The sequence below is a fragment of the Trichosurus vulpecula genome, chromosome 6, assembly GCF_011100635.1.
Source record: "Trichosurus vulpecula isolate mTriVul1 chromosome 6, mTriVul1.pri, whole genome shotgun sequence".
NCBI lineage: Eukaryota > Metazoa > Chordata > Mammalia > Diprotodontia > Phalangeridae > Trichosurus > Trichosurus vulpecula.
Genome location: NC_050578.1, coordinates 5,840,645 through 5,859,304, shown reverse-complemented (window position 1 = coordinate 5,859,304; position 18,660 = coordinate 5,840,645). Strand labels below are relative to the sequence as shown.

Here is an 18,660-nt window from a genome sequence, read left to right as displayed (position 1 = left end):
GGCCCCGAAAGATGCAAATGCGTGGAAAGAGTGTTATTTGTGGGGAAATTGGGGATTTTGAAGCTTTAGGATGAGGAGAGGGAGAGAAGAGGGTGGCTGCTGTTCAACGGCACGTGACTCTTCATGACCCCATTTGGGATTTTCTTCTCGAAGATCCTGGCACGGTTTATTTTCCTTCTACTCTATCTACTGCACGACCCAAGAGAAGAGAGGCTTTGCTTCAAGTGCTCTCCATTTCCTTGGTAAAGCATGAAGCCAGGTTCATGCTATATGGGGTGGCAATGTGGACTTTTAAAGAGTTTTTTAATGCCTTTTGTTTTCATATTCCAGTCATTTCCAGATGCACACTGTGTGTCCCTTGTAACAAAAACAACAAAAAGCAAAGGCAACTGGCATTGGCTAAACGTGTATGCACCATTCCACACCCAGAGCCCTCCACCTCTCCAAGGAAAGGAAGGAGGTACACTGTTTCAGCTCTTCTCTGGAGGGAAATGTGGACTTCTGCCACTCAGTGCATTTCTTAGAGAGTTTTAAACATTTAGAAAACAGACAATACAGTCTAATACTTGTGCCTGATAAAAAAAATGAAAAGGAGTAAGCATTGAGAAAGTTGTATTTATTTGCCTACAGCATAGGGCATATTTAAGGTGAAGGTGATTTTTTGTTGTCTGAAGGGAATATTTAATGGGCATTTGCTAAGGGAATTCTTAACAATTTTCTCTTAGAATGCCTGAGGGTTTATGAAGGAAACAGTAGAAGTGCCTGAGCAATATGGTCACTGATAGGTTGAAAACAGTTGGGCTTGGAAAGTGAGGTAGGGTGGGTTGAAGCTGTCTCCCCTCCCCCACCCCTGCCCATGGGCCAAGTTCTCTAGGGTGCCCCATTATATCACTATGCTGTCTTTGGAGGCTTCAGGATAATGGAAGATGATGGTTTGAATTGACACAGCAATAGAAAATCATGTCAAAATTTGCAGAACTTTTTTTCCCACTAGCATGTCAGCAAATATGTAGTTAGGGAAAAATTGAAATGCCTTCAACAAATATTCAATAAGGACCTGTCAGGTAGTCAGGGTACAAGGAAAAAAATCAATGCAGTCCTCATCCTCAAGGAGCTTGTATTCTGTGGGGGGAGAGTACAAATACAAGTAAATACAAGGGGAGGAAACTCCCTAGCAACAGAGTGGGTTCATGGAGGAAGGGGCGCCTAAGCTGAGCCTTGACACAAGATAAGGGCCACCCTCCCACCTCAGGCCTCTCTTTCTTTCCAGCAGAGGATTGTGTCAAAACTCTTTCACATGGCTTCCTAAGAGGGGGTCAGGAGAAGGGACACCTTGCCCCATCACCCATCCTGGCTTCCATATGGCTGTCATCACATGCCATACAGAGCACATATCCTGTCTTGGCGAGCCTGAGCCTGGATTGGGGCTGCATCTTTTCTGTTTGTCCTTTCCTTTTAGGCAAATGCTACCCCAAGAGGCATATCGCCAGGCACGGAGGTGACCTTGGAAGTTTGAGAGGTCCGAACATCCTAGGTCTTACCCTCCATACTCCCTAAAGCAGTGGAGAAGTTCTCAACAAGTACTTGGGAGCTCTTGGAGATGGGACTGCTTCCAACAGGAGCATTGGCCAAGCCTGGTCCAGCTCTTTTACAAGCAAACTGAACCAGCAGTTATTTGGACTGTGCAAAACTGGGCTATTTCTAGGATCTTACAAATGAAAGGGAGACAAGGGCACGATAGTGTGTTGGCAATCAAAATGGGCTCTTAGCACTCAGTTCAATGAAGTGTCCTTGAAGAGTTTGGCCTTTGTTTCCTTGATTAGATTGGGAGTCCTCGGTGACCTCCTGGGTTTGAGTAGCATGTTTGGGACATCAGAGGCTTTTAGGCCACGTGGGTTTATGTCGCCTCTTTGTGATGATTTTAGGTCACGTGGGTGAGACACATGTATGACTCATCCTTGACCCTGAAAAAGATATAAAACCAGGGGCTGGCTTTCTCTTTCTCAGAGCTTTGAACCACAGGAGGAGTGGCGCTGTTGAGCTCCCTGGCTTGTGAGCTCAGATATTGATGCTTTTTGGCAACTATGAATTGTGATTTGGTCTGTTTCTAATGTGTCTTTGTATTTGTATTTGCTCTGAAGTTCAGGGTGCTGACTTTTTTCCCCGAACTAAGTGAGTGATATTTGTATGCTGGATTAAGGTAAACTTGTCAACCCCTTAACGTTGCTTTTCTTAGTAAAGCAGATCAAAAGAACCTGGGCTTTGGCAGCGTTCTTGTTGTTGGGCTCATGTTGGTCTTTTGCCGCCACAGCAGCTGCTAGCCAAATTGTTGAAACAGCTAGCTGGATCCTCACTTTAGAGAGGAAAGGAACCCAACCTTGCCCACTTTTCAGATGAGAAAACTAAGGCCATGTGATCGTCCAAGATCATACAGGTGCTAAGAAGTACAGCTGGTCAAGTACAAGTTTCTCGTCTTGTTTTTAAAGAATGAGGGGCATCTGGTCAAGTGGATAAAGAGAGATTGAAGTTGGGAGAAAGAGAAGGGATGATAAGAAGGGAAGGAGAGAAGGGATGAGGAGCCAGGACTAGAAAATGAGAAGGACCCACCTGTTCCCCAGAGACTGGAACCAAGGAGGACAACATGGAGGACGATTCTGTGGTATGGAGTAAGGAAGAGGAGGGACATCGTACCACATAACTTGGCCTTCCCAGTAATGTAGGCTAGGTCCTTTGCAGAGAGAGTGGGGTGAGGAGGTGTAGGAGGAGGTTTGAACAGAATAGCTATTGTGGGAAGGGAAGCTCTTAGACAGTAAAAGGATTTCTGGGCAGAAATGAGGGCCTAGTTTAAAAAAAATATTAAAACAATCGTATAAAATACATCATCCTACGTGACTTCTAATAACTGGATTCAGCAGTCTGTGGTTAGGAGCAGAGGAAGGTGGTGGGAGTCGCCCAGGGTTGGGGGTTGTTTGGCGAGGCATCAGCCTTGAGGTCAGGCGGGTCGAAGGAGTCAGAGGACAATGTAAGGCTGAAATGTATAACAACTGAATTGAGACTGGGAAGGGAAGAAAATGAGGTGGAGCAGGGACAATGTCCTGGGAGAACAGAGGGGGCCTGAGGACTAGGGTGTTGTGGGAAGGACGAAGATGAGATGGAGAACCGGGAGGCACAGACCGACGAGGCACTAAGGCCCACAATCATGCAGCGATTGCCCCAGATCCCCCAGGGAATCAGTGGCAGACTTCTTCTGTCTGTCTCTTCTCTTTCTACCAGGACTGGGACTGTGGGCTCTGAGTGCTGAGTCTGTCTCACCCGGAGTGAGTCAGAGCCAGCTCTTACAGGCTCAGCAGAACCCACAGTTAAATTTTTGGTGTAACTATGTATGGCAAGTGACAAATCAAGGCTTCCTTTATTTTTATCCATTATCTAGACTTAAGCAAGAAAATCTTACCAGTGCAGATCAAACTTCCATCCCCCCTCCCCCACCCTGGAGCTAGTTTTTAAACATTTACCAGCATACCCTGACCCAGGTCCACCACGCTATTTCAGGGCTATCTCCAAGTCATGCCACCGTGCCTGCACCCTTTCCCTCTCCCCTCCCCAACACTACCCCCTTCCCATAATGAACACTGTCTTTCCATTAGAGTATAAACTCCTTGGAGGCAGGCTATACAGCTTATTTGTTCTGTCATCCCCAGCAGAGTGCCCAGTATACAGTTGCTGTTGTTTGTCTTTCCTTCTTGAAGAGGAACATGGCATCAGGGAGGCGATGCCTTGACTTGCAAGTGAACTGGCTTTAAGTGAGGAAGGGCTGTGCAAGGTCACCAACCTTACTCCCTCCTCCAGAGCCATCTGGGTCCAGGGGCAAGATATAGATCAGGATGACTGGAGACGACCCTGGATGCAGTGGGAGACCTTGGCATTTTTAAACTAAGATCTTTCCCAGGTCTCAGTTTGACTGAGGCAACACCCATTCAATGATTAAGGCTAGATAAGAAATGAGGCAGAGAATGGCCTCTTTACCTAATTAAAAAAATTCAATGGAGGGGGCGGGGAAGTATGTAGTAAGCGCTTCATAAATGCTTTTTTTTATTTCATTCTTTTATTCATGTATCCATCCATGCATCCTGGCCTGTTTCCATGACCACAAGCTGTAATTCTGTGACTTCAGAAGGCTTGATTGTGAGTCTGGCAGCTTTCCCAAGGACATCTGCCAGGGGACAACTGAACTGGTGACAGAAACGAATGTGACTCTCTATTTCTGTGCTGGAGTCAGGAATTTGCCATTTTAAATGGACTCCATGATGTATTTTGAAAAGAATGTGTATATCATGGCTAATGTCAGACCTCCCACTTCAGGGGAGACAGGCTGTATTTTGTAAGGACCCTTTTTATCCAATGAACTCAATTGTTCCACATCCCTCGCCCTCAATCTCCACCCTCACATAGTTCTCTTTTTTTTTGGTTTACAAGTTTAATTATACTTTAGCAATAAACAACAAAGGCAGACGGACCTAAAGAGACAGAAATCTTGTCTTCACACCCTGAAAGACTAACAGACATTTCTTGGCTTGTCTTGGTCCTGTGGAAGCCAAATCAAAAGAACAGGACTAATGCCCGCTTTTAGTTTCAGTTCTGATTTGCCGTCCTTTTCCAATAGTACTAACACGATTCCTAATGACAAAATAATACCCAGTATTTCCATGGCACTTTAAGTCTGCAGAGACTTTACAAATATCTCATTGGGCCCTCACAATAATCCTGGGAGGGAGGTGTTATTATTATTCCAATTTTACAAATGAGGAAACTGAGGCCCAAAGCAATTAAGTGACTTGTCCGAGGTCCAGTCCATTGACTTGTCAGTTTAAGTCAATACAGAAGCATTGATTTTGCACTGACTGTGTGCCAGGAGCCGTGCTAGGCTTTGGGAACAGAAAGACAAAAGTGAAATGTCTCTCCTCAAGGCACTTCCGATCTCCTGGGCTTAAACAGCATCGATGCAGGTAAGAACCTAGGATGTAAAGTCAGAGGACCGAGATTAGAACCCCAAGTCCACCACTTGCTGTCTGTGTGATCTTGGCAAATCACTTATCCTCTCCAAGCCTCAGTTTCTTCAACTGTAAAAGGAGAGGCCTGGACTAGAGGACCCTGAGGCCTCTTGTGGCTTGAGCACTGTGATCCCACCATCAATCCTCTGGTCCTAAGTGAGGACAAAACACATACAAGTGCCTTGGTTGGGGGTCGTGCCTTGTCCCTGATATTGGGAAATTGCCCAAACTGCTCCAGGGCCCAGTACTCCCAGGAGAGGAGCCTGGACTCTCAAAGGTTCAGATCCCAAGCACATCCCAAGCTCTGGCAGGTTTTCTCAGACTGGAAAGGCTTCAAGTCCATCAACTGAGAACCAGCCTCACTAGAAGTGGATTGTTCCATGATCAGGTTGGATTCAGACTGGTGAATCTTTGGGCCACAGCTACTCCCAAAGGCCATTTGGTACGTGGTAGATAGGCACGGCAATGAAAGCCCAAATCAGGGAAGTGGGAAGAAGACTGGAATAATAGCTGACCTTTACATATAGCAATGCTATACATGATACAGCTACATACATCATATATGTGATAGATAACATGTATGCATTTATGTATATGTATATGCGTGCAGAGACAAAGATAAGGAGACAGAGAGACACAGACAAAAAGAGACAGAGATAGAAAGAGGAAAGAGCTCTTTGAGGCCAGGGACCGTATCGTTTCTATTTACATTTCCAGAGGTCAGCACAGGTCCTGTGCTAAGTAGGCAGTTAATAAATGTTTATTATCTATTAAATACATTTAATAAGTGTGTAAGTATAACAATATACACAACTCTACAATATAAATACACTTGCATTACATAGACGTGCTAGAGAAATATATTTTTGTTATACAAAGCACTTTACATATGTAACCTCATTTGAAGCTCACTACAACCCTATGAATCAGGGGAAACTGAGATAGGCTTGTCCAAGTTACTTGCCCAGGGTCACACAGCCGGCTGTGTGAGGCACTCTCAGATCTTTCTGACTCTGGGGCATCTCCTCGCTGCCGGCAGCAAGTGCCTGTGATGCTTGCTCTCCTCACTCTCTGGCAGAGGAGTCCCATCCCACCGAGGCCCCGGAGGCAGCATCACAGGGCCAGAGGGTGGGTGACTTGCCCAAGCTCAAATAGCTGGTCAATGTCGGAGCTGGATTTTGCCCTCATGCCCTTGATTCCAAAGCCAGCTTCCTTCCCCTGTGACAAGATGTTGTCATCATCCCTGCTAAACGCCCAGTGTCTATTCAGAACCTCAGTCTTTGTCTTCGTTTCATCTATGCCTTTGTTCTCACACGGAGCAGACCTCCAGGGTCACCTGAATTCCATTACCTAGTCTGCCTCCCTGATGCCGCTAATGGAGGCAGCACTGGCCGCCTCGTCCTGCTTTTCCTCAGAGATCCCTCAAGCCTCCATCCTCTGAAGCAGAGGGCAGCCAACTTACCATGCTCTTCCTCTCAGAAACAAGGGCAGCCTTGTTCTCCATCGTCCAGCCCACACAGAGGGTAGACAAACCATGCTGTCCGGGCTTGTTTTCTAGAGAAGATGCCAGGATCAAATGCTATTATTACTAACCCATAGGTCTATAGGCTTAGATTTTGTGGGCTGAATCATTGCATTGAGAAGGCAGGAAATAACGTAGGCATTTCACTTGTGTGAAGAGTTTGATTGTAAATAAATTATTTCATAAACACTGTTTACGGCCCGATTTACGTGCTTGAGGCAAATGATGTAGTTACTGGGCACTTATTTTTAAAAATCACCTTCTACTATTTCTAGTATTGTTCTCACGATTTTTTTTTGCTTTAATGGAAACATTACTTCATTGATTTAGCTATGTCCTTCAGTGGTGCTCATCATGAGCCTCCCACACCTCACCCTGAGTGACTTGCCTATATTTTCCCATGAATACTGCCACTTCCCCTCTCAGGCTTCCTTGTATCTACTCCGTATGAATCTTGTATGTGCTGAAATAGCAAGATTGGGGTGAGCATATACATATGTGTGTGTATGGTATATGTGTGTCTGAATATACATATACATACATTCATAGATGTTCAAATAGGGGAAACTATATACAGATATACATATATGATATATAGCAGATTGCATGTTACATATTTGATATAGAAATTTTCCATATTTGAATATATGTGAATATATAAAACTACAATATATATCTATCTTCATCTATTATATAGAGTACATACAAACAGTTTATTTTCCCTATATGTAATATTTTATAGTATATGTGTTATTGCCCCATTTGTATGTGAATATATGAGAACATTCCATCTATAGCATGCATAATACAGTATATACGTTATTCCCCCAATTGAATATATGAAACCCACTTACAAATCTATAGTATAGCGTATATACATAACTTGCTTTTCACTACTTGAATATCTATGAACATGTGAAATAATTTGTATGTATTCAATCTAGGGTATATTCTATGTTTTTAAAAATATATTGTATATGTTTATATGTACACATATAAATTGTTTTCCCCAGTTCAATATATATGCATATGTATGAATATGTAGAACAACCTATACATACACACAGCATATATTATCTACAGCCTGTCTCTTTGTATATGTGTGCGTGTGTATGTGTGTGTGCATACGCATGTTGTTTTCCCCTTTTGCACATGTGTGTATGTATGTGTGGACACACACATACACATTGGGGTCACACTACATTACACTGCATACAAGTTGGTTTTCAGTCTTTGAATTTAAGCTTCTGGAAAGCAGGAACTGTTTTTCTTTTTTTTTTCTCATATTCCTAGCATTCTGAGAGGTAGTGTGGCATTGTGGATAGAGATCTGCCCTCCAGGCCAGCACATTGCTGGACCCAGGTCCTGCCTCCAACATATCCTGCCTGGTTGTCAGACCCTGGATGAGTGAGTAAAACTCTTGGGTGTTCTAGGCAGCTCTCTAGGAATATAAATAGCAGAGAAGGTGTCAGCCTGCATTGGTGGAGGGGTTCCCTCTCCTGAGAGTTTCCTGTACAGTGAAATCACAGACCCAATCCCTTTCTTACTCAGCACTTAACACAGTGCCTGGCACATAGTAAATGCTTAATAAATGCTTGGTGAGCAATTGATCAAACATGCTGGAAGCCTTCTAAGGCCTTCAGTTCGATTATGTTCTTCATACGTGACTTTTTTCTTCTCCATTTCTAATCACACGTTTCCATTCTGATGCCATTTTTCCCCTCTTCTACATACTTCATTGGTAGAAATGAGGGGCCATAGAATGAAAGTCCTCACGCATCTGTCCGTTTCTCTTTTGGATCACAGGAACCTCTGCTTCTTCCCAGATTGTGGACTTGGATGTTTCCCCACCGTTTAGCATCACCAGGAGAACATTGGTGCCAAAAAGGACGATTGTCCTTAGAGGTTTACAAGGTTCATTCCTTGTTAAGGACCAGGTTGATATCATTGAGGCCAGGTAGGAACAGATCTCAACTAGAAAGAAATGTGAATGCTGCCAAGAGAAACACTGGATGGAGCCACAAGCTGATGAGTAATTTGATAAGAGATACCTACCAAGGCTGAACCCAGACAGTTTAAACTCGAAGCAAAAAACAGTCCCTGCCTTATTGGAGTTTACGTTATAAAGGGAAGGGGCTGAGTGTAGGGGACACCACATATAAATCAGACCATTCGAGATGTATGGAGCAGATGCAAGGTAACTTTAGAGGAGATGGAACCAGCAGCTGGAGGACCGGGAAAGGCCTCCTGGAGGGCGTATAAGAGTCTTAAAAGAAGATGAAATTCTAAGAATTGAATGCTGGGAGAGAGAGGCTAGCAGGCATGGGGAACAGCTGATACAAAAGCAAAGAGTTGAGAGATCTTGTGTGAAAGGATCAGCAAAGAGGCCAGTACGGCTGGATCACAGAGTGGAGAGAGGGGAGTAGAATGGAAGAAGATGAAAAGGTAGGAAAGGACCAGGTTGTAAAGGGAGTGAAATGCCAGAAAGAAAAAAGAAGGACTTGCTATTTGATCCTGGAGGTAATAGGGAGGCATCGTAATTTATTGAGTAGGAGGATGATACAGTCACATCTACACTTTAGGAAAATCGCTTGGGTAGAGGGTAGATCACAATGGAGAGAGACCTGAGACAGGGAGATCAATGAAATAGTCCATGGGAGGGCCCAGACTGGCTGGCTATATGAGCAGAAAAAAGGAATCAGGGAGAGATGGTGTGGAGAAAGAAAAGACAAGTTGGATTGGCCACGTGGGATGTATGAAAGGAAGGAGCAGAGGATGACACCAAGGTTTGGGACCTGGATAACTGGAAGGATGGCGATACCCTCAACAATAACAGGGACATTGGGGTGAGGGGAAGGTCAGGGAGGAGGAAAGAGAATGAGTTTTCTTTGGGGCATGCTGAGTTTAAGATGCCTGAGGGGCATTCACTTGGAAATGTCCAACAGGTATTTGAGGATCTGTGTCTGGAGCCCTGAAGAGAGACTCAGGCCGGGTGAATAGATCTGGGAAGCATAAGCATCATGATGATTCTATGGAAACTGATGACATCACAAGGAAGACAGTAGAGAGAGAACAGAGGAAAGGGCGCAGGATAGAGCCTTGGGATGCCTACAGCTCCAGAAAATGCAGTAAAAGAGGCTGAGACAAGTAAGAGTGGAACCAAGGGGAAGCATAGTCAGGAAAACCCAAAGAAGAGAAGTATCTATGAAGAGAAAGTGACAACTGTGTCCAATGCTTCAGGGAGGTCAAGAGGGGTAAGGATGGAGAAGAGGTCATCAGATTGGACAATTAAGAGGCCATCAGAGCAGCTTCAGTTAAATGATAAGTCTGGAAGCCAGATCGAAGAAGATGTAAAAGAGATTCTTAGGGATTTGGTATGTAAGATGTACAGACAATTGTTGTAAATGTATACATTATATATGTGTGCATGCACACATATGTACATGTATGTATATGTGTGCATGTGTATCTGAAACCAAAAAATCATTCCCCAGTAGATAAAAGGGCAAAGGATATGAACCAATATATCTCGAAGACTTCCAAAAGTGTCAGAAACTGTATGAAAGAATGCTCCAAATCACTAATAAGAGAGATACAAGTCAAAACTACCCTAGGTTTCACTTCAAATCCATCAAATTGGTATGACAAAAGACAGGAAGAGGCGATATTGGAGAATTGTGGAAAGATGGGTGCTCTAGGTGCATTGTTGGTGAAGCTATGAGCCAATGCAACCATTTTGGAAAGTAACTTAGAATTAAACAAATAAAGTGATTAAATATCCATACCCTTCAACCCAGAGATATCATTACTAAGCATATATCCAAGGTGACTGATAGGAAGCAAGTGTCTGTGCTCTCCTTGTCAGCACATATCCTAAAATTGGAATGGTACAGAGAAGATTAGCATGGCCCCTGCGCAAGGATGACATGCAGAGTTGTGAAGCATTCCATATTTTTGCACTGTTGGTGAAATTGTGAACTGATCCAACCATTCTGAAGAGCAATTTGGAACTGTGCCCAAGGGGCAATCAACCTTTCATCCCAGCAATACCGCTACTAGGTCTGTATTCCAAAGAGATAAAAATTAAAAAGGGAAAAGGGTCTATTTGTACAAAAATAGTTACAGCAGCTCTTTTTGTGATGGCAAAAAATGAGAAATTGAAGAGCTGCTCATCAATTGGGGAATGGCTGAACAAGTTGTGGTCTATGATTGCAGTGGAATACTATTATGCTATAAGAAATAACAAGCAAAATGCTTTCAGAAAAACATGGAAAGACTTATGTGAACTGATACAAAGTGAAGCGAGCAGAACCAGGAGAACATTGTACACAGTAACAGCAATATTGTACAGTGATCAAGTGTGAATGACTTAGCTATTCTCAGCAATATGATGATCCAAGACAATTCTGAAAGACTCATGATGAAAAATTCCATCCACCTGCAGGGAAGAACTGATGGAGTCTGAATGCAGATTTAAGTATACTATTTTTTTTTTTACTTTGTGTGTGGGGGGGGGTGGGGTGGGGGGGTTGGTCTATGTTTTCTTTCACAACATGACTAATATGGAAATATGTTTTGCATGACTGTGCATGTATAATCTGTATCAAATTGCTTGCCGTTTCAGTAAGTGGGGAGAAGGAGGGAAGGAGAGAATTTGGAACTCAAAATTTAAAAAGAAAAACGAATGTTAAAAAATTGTTTTTATGTGTAATAGGAAAAAAGTAAAATGTTAAAAGAAAAGAAAAAAAAAGAAGAAGAAAGTGCCCACGTTTCCCAAAATATTTCTAGTAGTACTTTGGTAATAGCAAAGAATTGGAAACAGAGTAGCTACCCATCAATCAGGGAACGGTTAAGCAGCAGTACATGAATGTGATGGAACATTGCTGTGCTGACAGATATGATGAATATGGAGAAGCATGAGAGGACGAAGGCGGACTAATGGAGAATGAAGCAGAGCCAAGAAAACGATATACACAATGACTACAACGATGGAAATGGAAAGAACAGCCGCCACTAGACAGTCAAAAGGGAATGTTGCAAAATTACAAAGAACAAGCTCAGACCAAAGAAGAGATAAGAGAAGACACCGCCCCCCCCCAAGTCCCCCGCCATTGAGGAAGTGAGAGATGCACAGATGGGGATTGTTGCATGCATTTTCAGACTTTTTTGATGCATTGATCAGTTTTGGTAATTTTTTTCTCTTTCTTCTTTCTTTCCTTAAAAATATTATTTGTTATATAGGACAGTTCAGGGGTGGGGGTAAGGCTGGAGGATACTGGGGAAATTTGGGGCAATGTAAGAGCAAATATAGCAATACAAATTTTTTTTAAAAGAATGGTAGAGACATGGGTATGTTTATAGGCAGCAGAGAAGGAAGAGATCATGCTTTTATGGGGGGCAATCTGCTGGAGAAGACAGGAAGGGATGAGATAATCTACTGGAACGGATGGGGAGGAATGAGATCAAGGGGTTGGCCTTGGCAAGCAGAAGGGCTACCTCATCACTAGAGACTAGAATGAAGGAGATGGGGGGGAGCGGGTGATGTCAGAGGGATGGGAGGAGGAGAGGAAGGGGTAAAGAGGGAGGGAGCTTTTGGCAAATGGCCTCAATATGTCTCAGTGAAATAAGAGGTAAAGTCCTTAGCAGAGAAGGTGGAGGGAAGTAGTGATAGGGAAGGGCTGAAGACAGAAGACTTTGGAACAACTGCTATGGTGAATGGGTTAGGGAATCAATTAGGTAGGAAGAGAGTATTTGCTGTAATAAGGGTGCAGTTGAGATTAGCTTGAATAAATTGGTAGTGGTCACAGTCAGCATGGTTTCAGGATTTGCTCCAGTTCCAACAGTACATGAATAGGAGTAAAGGAGGTGAATGGTGGGAATAATCCAAAGCTGGGTTTTAACAAAGTATGACTGGCCATCAGACAAAACAGCAAAGAACTCAAGAGTAGGGGATAGTGTAGAGTTGAACTGGTTCACCAAGGAGCCAAAATTGAAAAGGGGGAAGAGTATGCCCAAAGCAAGGGGAGATGACCTGGGGTAGCGCTGATGGTGGAGGGAAGGGGGGAATGATGAGGACAAAGGATGGGTTTTAGAGTTGTGGAGCATTGGGGGAGATGGAAAGATAAAAGGTGAGATAAAAGATGGCCAGAGTTCTTGAACATGACACTGGAACACTTGTGGGCAATGGTAAGACTGAGGATGTGACAATGTCTTTGTATAGCTGAATGGAGTTGAGTGCATTAAGGAAATGGATACTTACAATATTTAAGAGAATGTTATGTGTTTGCTGATGTAATCTAGAATGGGGGAAGGATTTGGGGAAGGAGTTCTCTGCTGCCTACAAACATACCCACGTCTTCACCATTCTTTTTAAAAATAAAAATAAAGACTGTGAGCCAGGCATTGAACTCACTGATAATGAGAATATACTGGAGAGATAACAGCTGCCAGAATCTGGACTGGATGATGAATGTGCATTGAGTGAACTTTGAAGTACTCTGACCTTGTACTTACTTTGTACAAAGTACTCTCACTTACCTCTGTAGGTTGCTGAGTGATAGCGAGAGAGGGAGAGTCTGGAGGAAGAAGTATTCTTCCCCAAACATGACTAGGTCATTATTGTTCCAGGCACCGTGCTAAGCAGTGGAGATACAAAACCAAGAAAACAATACTGTCCCTCCTCCTGGCTCTCAAGGAATTTACACTCTAAAAGGGGGAGACAAACAGAAAGGGGAGCTCGAAAGGGATGGGGTAGGCATCTAGTATTGGAGGTGGTCATGGAGTATGCTGGAAGGAGAACTGGGAAAGAAGAGTGAGCATTGTGGCTGGGCCTTCTCATGATACAGAGGCTCTAGGAAGGAATTCACCAAACTGAATTGGCCTTAGGGTGGACAGGCACAGTACGGTTGTGCTGGTATACATATTATAATAATAAAAGAACCAGAGGAAAGCCCCCAGTATGCTGGTTTGATTCTCTATGGAATGCTTCCAGGAGAACATGAAGAAGGATCACACAGGATGAAAAGGCCCAGAGGGATCATAATCTGCACTGATAAAATCACAACTCCATAAAAATTTCATTAGAGTATAAAAAGTCTGTGTTGCAAATATTAATTATATGGTGGCATAGTAGACCAGATACAAGACAGAAAGGTCTTTCCTTCCCACTTAATTTGGACATATAATTAAGAAATAAAACCACCATTGGAGATGAAGAAACATCAGGGATTCAGGCTGTCTTCTTACAGAGTCTGGTTTTTGTTTCCCTCCATACCCAGAAGCATAAGATGAGAAACAGATACTTTGCCACTTCCATCTTTTCTTTCCCTATGTCCCCTCCTGAAAGAGGACTTTTGAGAAATGTAATATACTTCACTGAAGCCTTAGATTTTAAAAGTAAAAATCTTTTTTTAAAATTTAATTTATTTAATATATTTAGTTTTCAGCATTGATTTTCACAAGAGTTTGAATTACAAATTTTCTCCCCATTTCTACCCTCCCACCCACTCCAAGATGGCATATATTCTGGTTGCCCTGTTTCCCAGTCAGCCCTCCCTTCTGTCACCCCACTCCCCTCCTATTCCCTTTTCCCTTCCTTTCTTGTAGGGCAAGATAAATTTCTATGCCCCATTGCCTGTGTATCTTATTTTCTAGTTGCATGCAAAAACATTTTTTTTTGTTTGTGAACATCTGTTTTTAGAACTTTGAGTTCCAAATTCTCTCCCCTCTTCCCTTCCCACCCACCCTCCCTAAGAAGTCAAGCAATTCAACATAGGCCACATGCGTATCATTGTGTATAACCCTCCCACAGTACTCATGTTGTGAAAGACTAAGTATATTTTGCTTTTTCCTAACCTATCCCCCTTTATTGAATTTTCTCCCTTGACCCTGTACCTTTTCGAAAGTGTTTGTTTTTGATTACCTCCTCCCCCATCTGCCCTCCCTTCTATCACCCCTGCTTTTTTATCTTCTTCCTTCTTTCCTGTGGGTAAGATACCCAGTTGAGTGTATATGGTATTCCCTCCTCAGGTCCCATCTGATGAGAGCAATATTCACTCATTCCCCCTCACCTGCCTTCTCTTCTCTTCTGACAGAATTGCTTTTTCTTGCCACTTTTATGCAAGATAATTTACCCCATTCTATCTCTCCCTTTCTCCCTTTCTCCCTCTCTCAATATATTCCTCTCTCATCCCTTAATTTGATTCTATTTCTTTTAGATATCATCCCTTCATATTCAACTCACCCTGTGCCCTCTCTCTCTCTTTCTATATATATATATATACACATACGTATATACATACATACACACGTATATACATATATATACATATATACACACACACACACACACATATATATATATATGCACATTCCCTTCAGCTACCCTAATACTGAGGTCTCATGAATCATACACATCATCTTTCCATGTAGGAATGTAAACAAAACAGTTCAACTATACTAAGTCCCTTGCAATTTCTTTTTCTTGTTCTTTTTCTTGATTACCTTTTCATGCTTCTTTTGATTCTTGTGTTTGAAAGTCAAATTTTCTATTCAGCTCTGGTCTTTTCACTGATAAAGCTTGAAAGTCCTCTATTTTATTGAAAGTCCATATTTTATCTTGGAGCATGTACTCAGTTTTGCTGGGTAGGTGATTCTTGGTTTTAATCCTAGCTCCATTGAGCTCTGGAACATCGTATTCCAAGCCCTTCGATCTCTTAATGTAGAAGCTGCTAGATCTTGGATTATTCTGATTGTGTTTCCACAATACTCAAATTGTTTCTTTCTGGCTGCTTGCAATATTTTCTCCTTGATCTGGGAGCTCTGGAATTTGGCGACAATATTCCCAGGAGATTTCTTTTTGGGATCTATTTGAGGAGGCGATCTGTGGATTCTTTCAATTTCTATTTTGCCCTGTGGCTCTAGAATATCAGGTCAGTTTGAAAGATGATATCTAGGCTCTTTTTTTGATCATGGCTTTCAGGTAGTCCAATAATTTTTAAATTATCTCTCCTGGATCTATTCCAGGTCAGTGGTTTTTTCCAATAAGATATTTCACATTGTCTTCCACTTTTTCATTCCTTTGGTTCTGTTTTATAATATCTTGACTTCTCATAAAGTCACTAGCTTCCACTTTCTCCAATCTAATTTTTAAGGTAGTATTTTCTTCAGTGGTCTTTTGCACCTCCTTTTCCATTTGGGTAATTCTGCCTTTCAAGGCATTCTTCTCCTCATTGGCTTTTTGGAGCCCTTTTGCCATTTGAGTTAGTCTATTTTTTAAGGTGTTGTTTTCTTCAGTATATTTTTCAGTATTTTTTGGGGTCTCCTATAGCAAGTCATTGACTTGTTTTTCATGGTTTTCTTGTATCCTGCTCATTTCTCTTCCCAATTTTTCCTCTACTTCTCTAACTTGCTTTTCCAAATCCTTTTTTAGCTCTTCCATGGCCTGAGACCAGTTCATGTTTTTCTTGGAGGCTTTTGTTGTAGGCTCTTTGACTTTGTTGACTTCTTCTGGCAGTATGTTTTGGTCTTCTTTGTCACCAAAGAAAGATTCCAAAGTCAGAGACTGAATCTGGGTGTGTTTTCTCTGTCTGGCCATGTTCCCAGCCAACTTACTTGACCCTTGAATTTTTCAGCGGGGTACGACTCCTTGGAGAGTAAAGAGTACTACGTTCCAAGCATGGGGGGATGTGCTGTTGATTTCAGAGTTATTACAGCCAGCTTTGCCACCCCAGCACTCCTCCTTCCCAAAGAACCACCAACCTGGACTGGACTTAGATCTTCAGCAGGCTCTGCACTCCTGCTCTGATCAGCCACTTAATTCCTCCCAGCAGGTGGGCCTGGAGCCAGAAGCAACTGCAGCTGTAGTTCTGTAGCTGCCCTACCTCCGCTGCCCCTGGGGCGGTAGCTGAACCACGAACTCTATCCCCCTGTCCCCAGCAGCTTTTCCCACTAACCTTCTCTGTTGTCTTCAGTGTTTGTGGGTTGAGAAATCTGGTAACTGCTGCAGCTCACTGATTCAGGGCGCTAGGGCATGCTCCACCTGGCTCCTGGTCTGGTTGATCCTCACTGCCCATGCTGGGCTCTGCTCCGCTCCCAGCTCCATGCGGGATAGACCTTACCCAGAGACCATCCAGGCTGTCCTGGGCTAGAGCCCTGCTTGCCTCTGCTATTTTGTGGGTCCTGCAGTTCTTCTCTGTTGTCTTTGGTGTTTGTGGGTTGAGAAGTCTGGCAACTGCCACAGCTCACTGATTCAGGGCGCTAGGGCCGGCTCCGCCTGGCTTCTGGTCTGGTTGGTCCATGCGGCCCACCTGGGCTCTGCTCCTCTCTGCTCCACTCCCAGCTCCATGCGTGAAAGACTTCACCCAGCAACCATGCAGGCTGTCCTGGGCTGGAGGCCTGCTTCCCTCTGCTATTTTGTGGGTTCTGCAGTTCTAGAATTGTCTCAGAGGCATTTTTTATAGGTTTTTGGAGGGACTTGGCAGGGAGCTCACGCTAGTCCCTGCTTTCCAGCTGCCATCTTGGCTCTGCACCCCCCCAAAATCTTTTTTTTTTTGAAAGATAAGGCATTAACATAGGGAAAGGAAATTCAAAATGGAGAATTTTAGACCATTAGCATTTCAAGGGAAGTTAGGGATAATGTGTTGGTATCATGAATAGAGCACTGGGTTTGGGGTCAGCCAACTTAGACTTGAATCCTGGCTCTGCCACTTAACTGCTTATGCAGACTTGGGCAAATCCCTTCCCCCCTGTCCTAGCCCCATATTTGACCAGATTAAACATGTAGGCAAAACGGATTGGGCCTACCCAGTGTGGTTTCATCTGCCCCACAAAGTACCCAAACAAATGCATCTTCCTACAAGAGTGGTTGCCTTCTTGCTTACTTAGATTTCCCATTATTAGTTAAAAAATAAGTGCATATGGTCACCAAAAGGCCTCTATTAGACTGTATTATATGTATTCTATGTTTGCTAATTGGTTGAATAGACAGGAAGGATAATGGAAAGTTTTCCAAGAAGAAGGCGTAGCAAAATATAGGTTCCTAAAATGACTTGGCGGGGGGCGGGGAGTAGGGAGGAGGAAAAGAAGCAGAGATGGGGGGACTAGGAGGGAAGGAGAGAGGGAGAGAGAAGGAGGGAGGGAGAGAGAGAGAGAGAGAGAGAGAGAGAGAGAGGGAGGGAGGGAAAGAGATACAGAGAGAGAGAGAGGGAGAGAGAGACAGAAGAGAGAGAGAGACAGACAGAGAGAGAGAGAGAGAGGGAGAGAGACAGACAGACAGACAGGGGGGTGGGGGAGAGAGAGAAAGAGGGAGAGAGAGAGAGAGAGAGAGAGAGAGAGAGAGAGAGAGATACAGAGGGAGAGAGATACAGAGAAAGAGAGAGAGGGAGAGAGAGAGGGAAAGAGAGAGACAGACAGACGGGGGTGGGGTGGGGGAGAGAGAGAGACAGAGAGAGAGAGAGAGAGAGAGAGAGAGAGAGAGAGAGAGAGAGAGAGAGAGACAGTGTAAGGGAGAGAGAGAGAAGAAATGATTATCTTACTACCCCCTTCTATAAAAAAATAGGCAAGCAAGAAAACCAGAGCAGGATCCAATTGGAATCTGCATTTGTATTTGCCTTAGTTTCAATATAATTGCAAATGGCCCCTGGTGCTGACTGGTCACCTGAATCAGGTGCCGTACTCACATTGGGAAGCCCTTTGTTAGACTAGAAAATGCTTAGTAAGGCCCAGGTTCAAATTCCACCACCAACACTTAGTAGCGGTGTGACTATTGGCAATTCTCTTAGCCTGTCTAAGCTTTAGCTTGGTCGGCTGTAAATGCTATAACAACACCCCCCGCATACTGGCCCCACCTTGTGGTTACAAGGATCAAATGAATTAAAGCACCTTTAAAACCTTAAAGTAGCGTGTGGACATCAACTATAGTGGGGATGATAAGGAAGTTGTTGACTATGATGCTGTCGCTAGTGATGATGCTGGCGGTAACAGTGGTAACATTGACCATGATGATTGAAGTGATGTTGTTGATGACAATGGGGATGATGCTGATGATGAAAATGACCAGGACGATGCAGATGGTGATGATGGTGGTGAAGG

The 18,660-nt window shown here is 43.4% G+C and overlaps 1 non-coding gene across 1 annotated transcript; it reads left to right on the top strand.

Annotated features, from left to right (window-relative positions):
* Positions 1–10,419: 10,419 nt before the first annotated feature.
* On the top strand, positions 10,420–10,526 carry LOC118855606. Its single transcript, XR_005010775.1, has one exon. It is a non-coding gene; the product is annotated as a U6 spliceosomal RNA (small nuclear RNA).
* Positions 10,527–18,660: the final 8,134 nt, after the last annotated feature.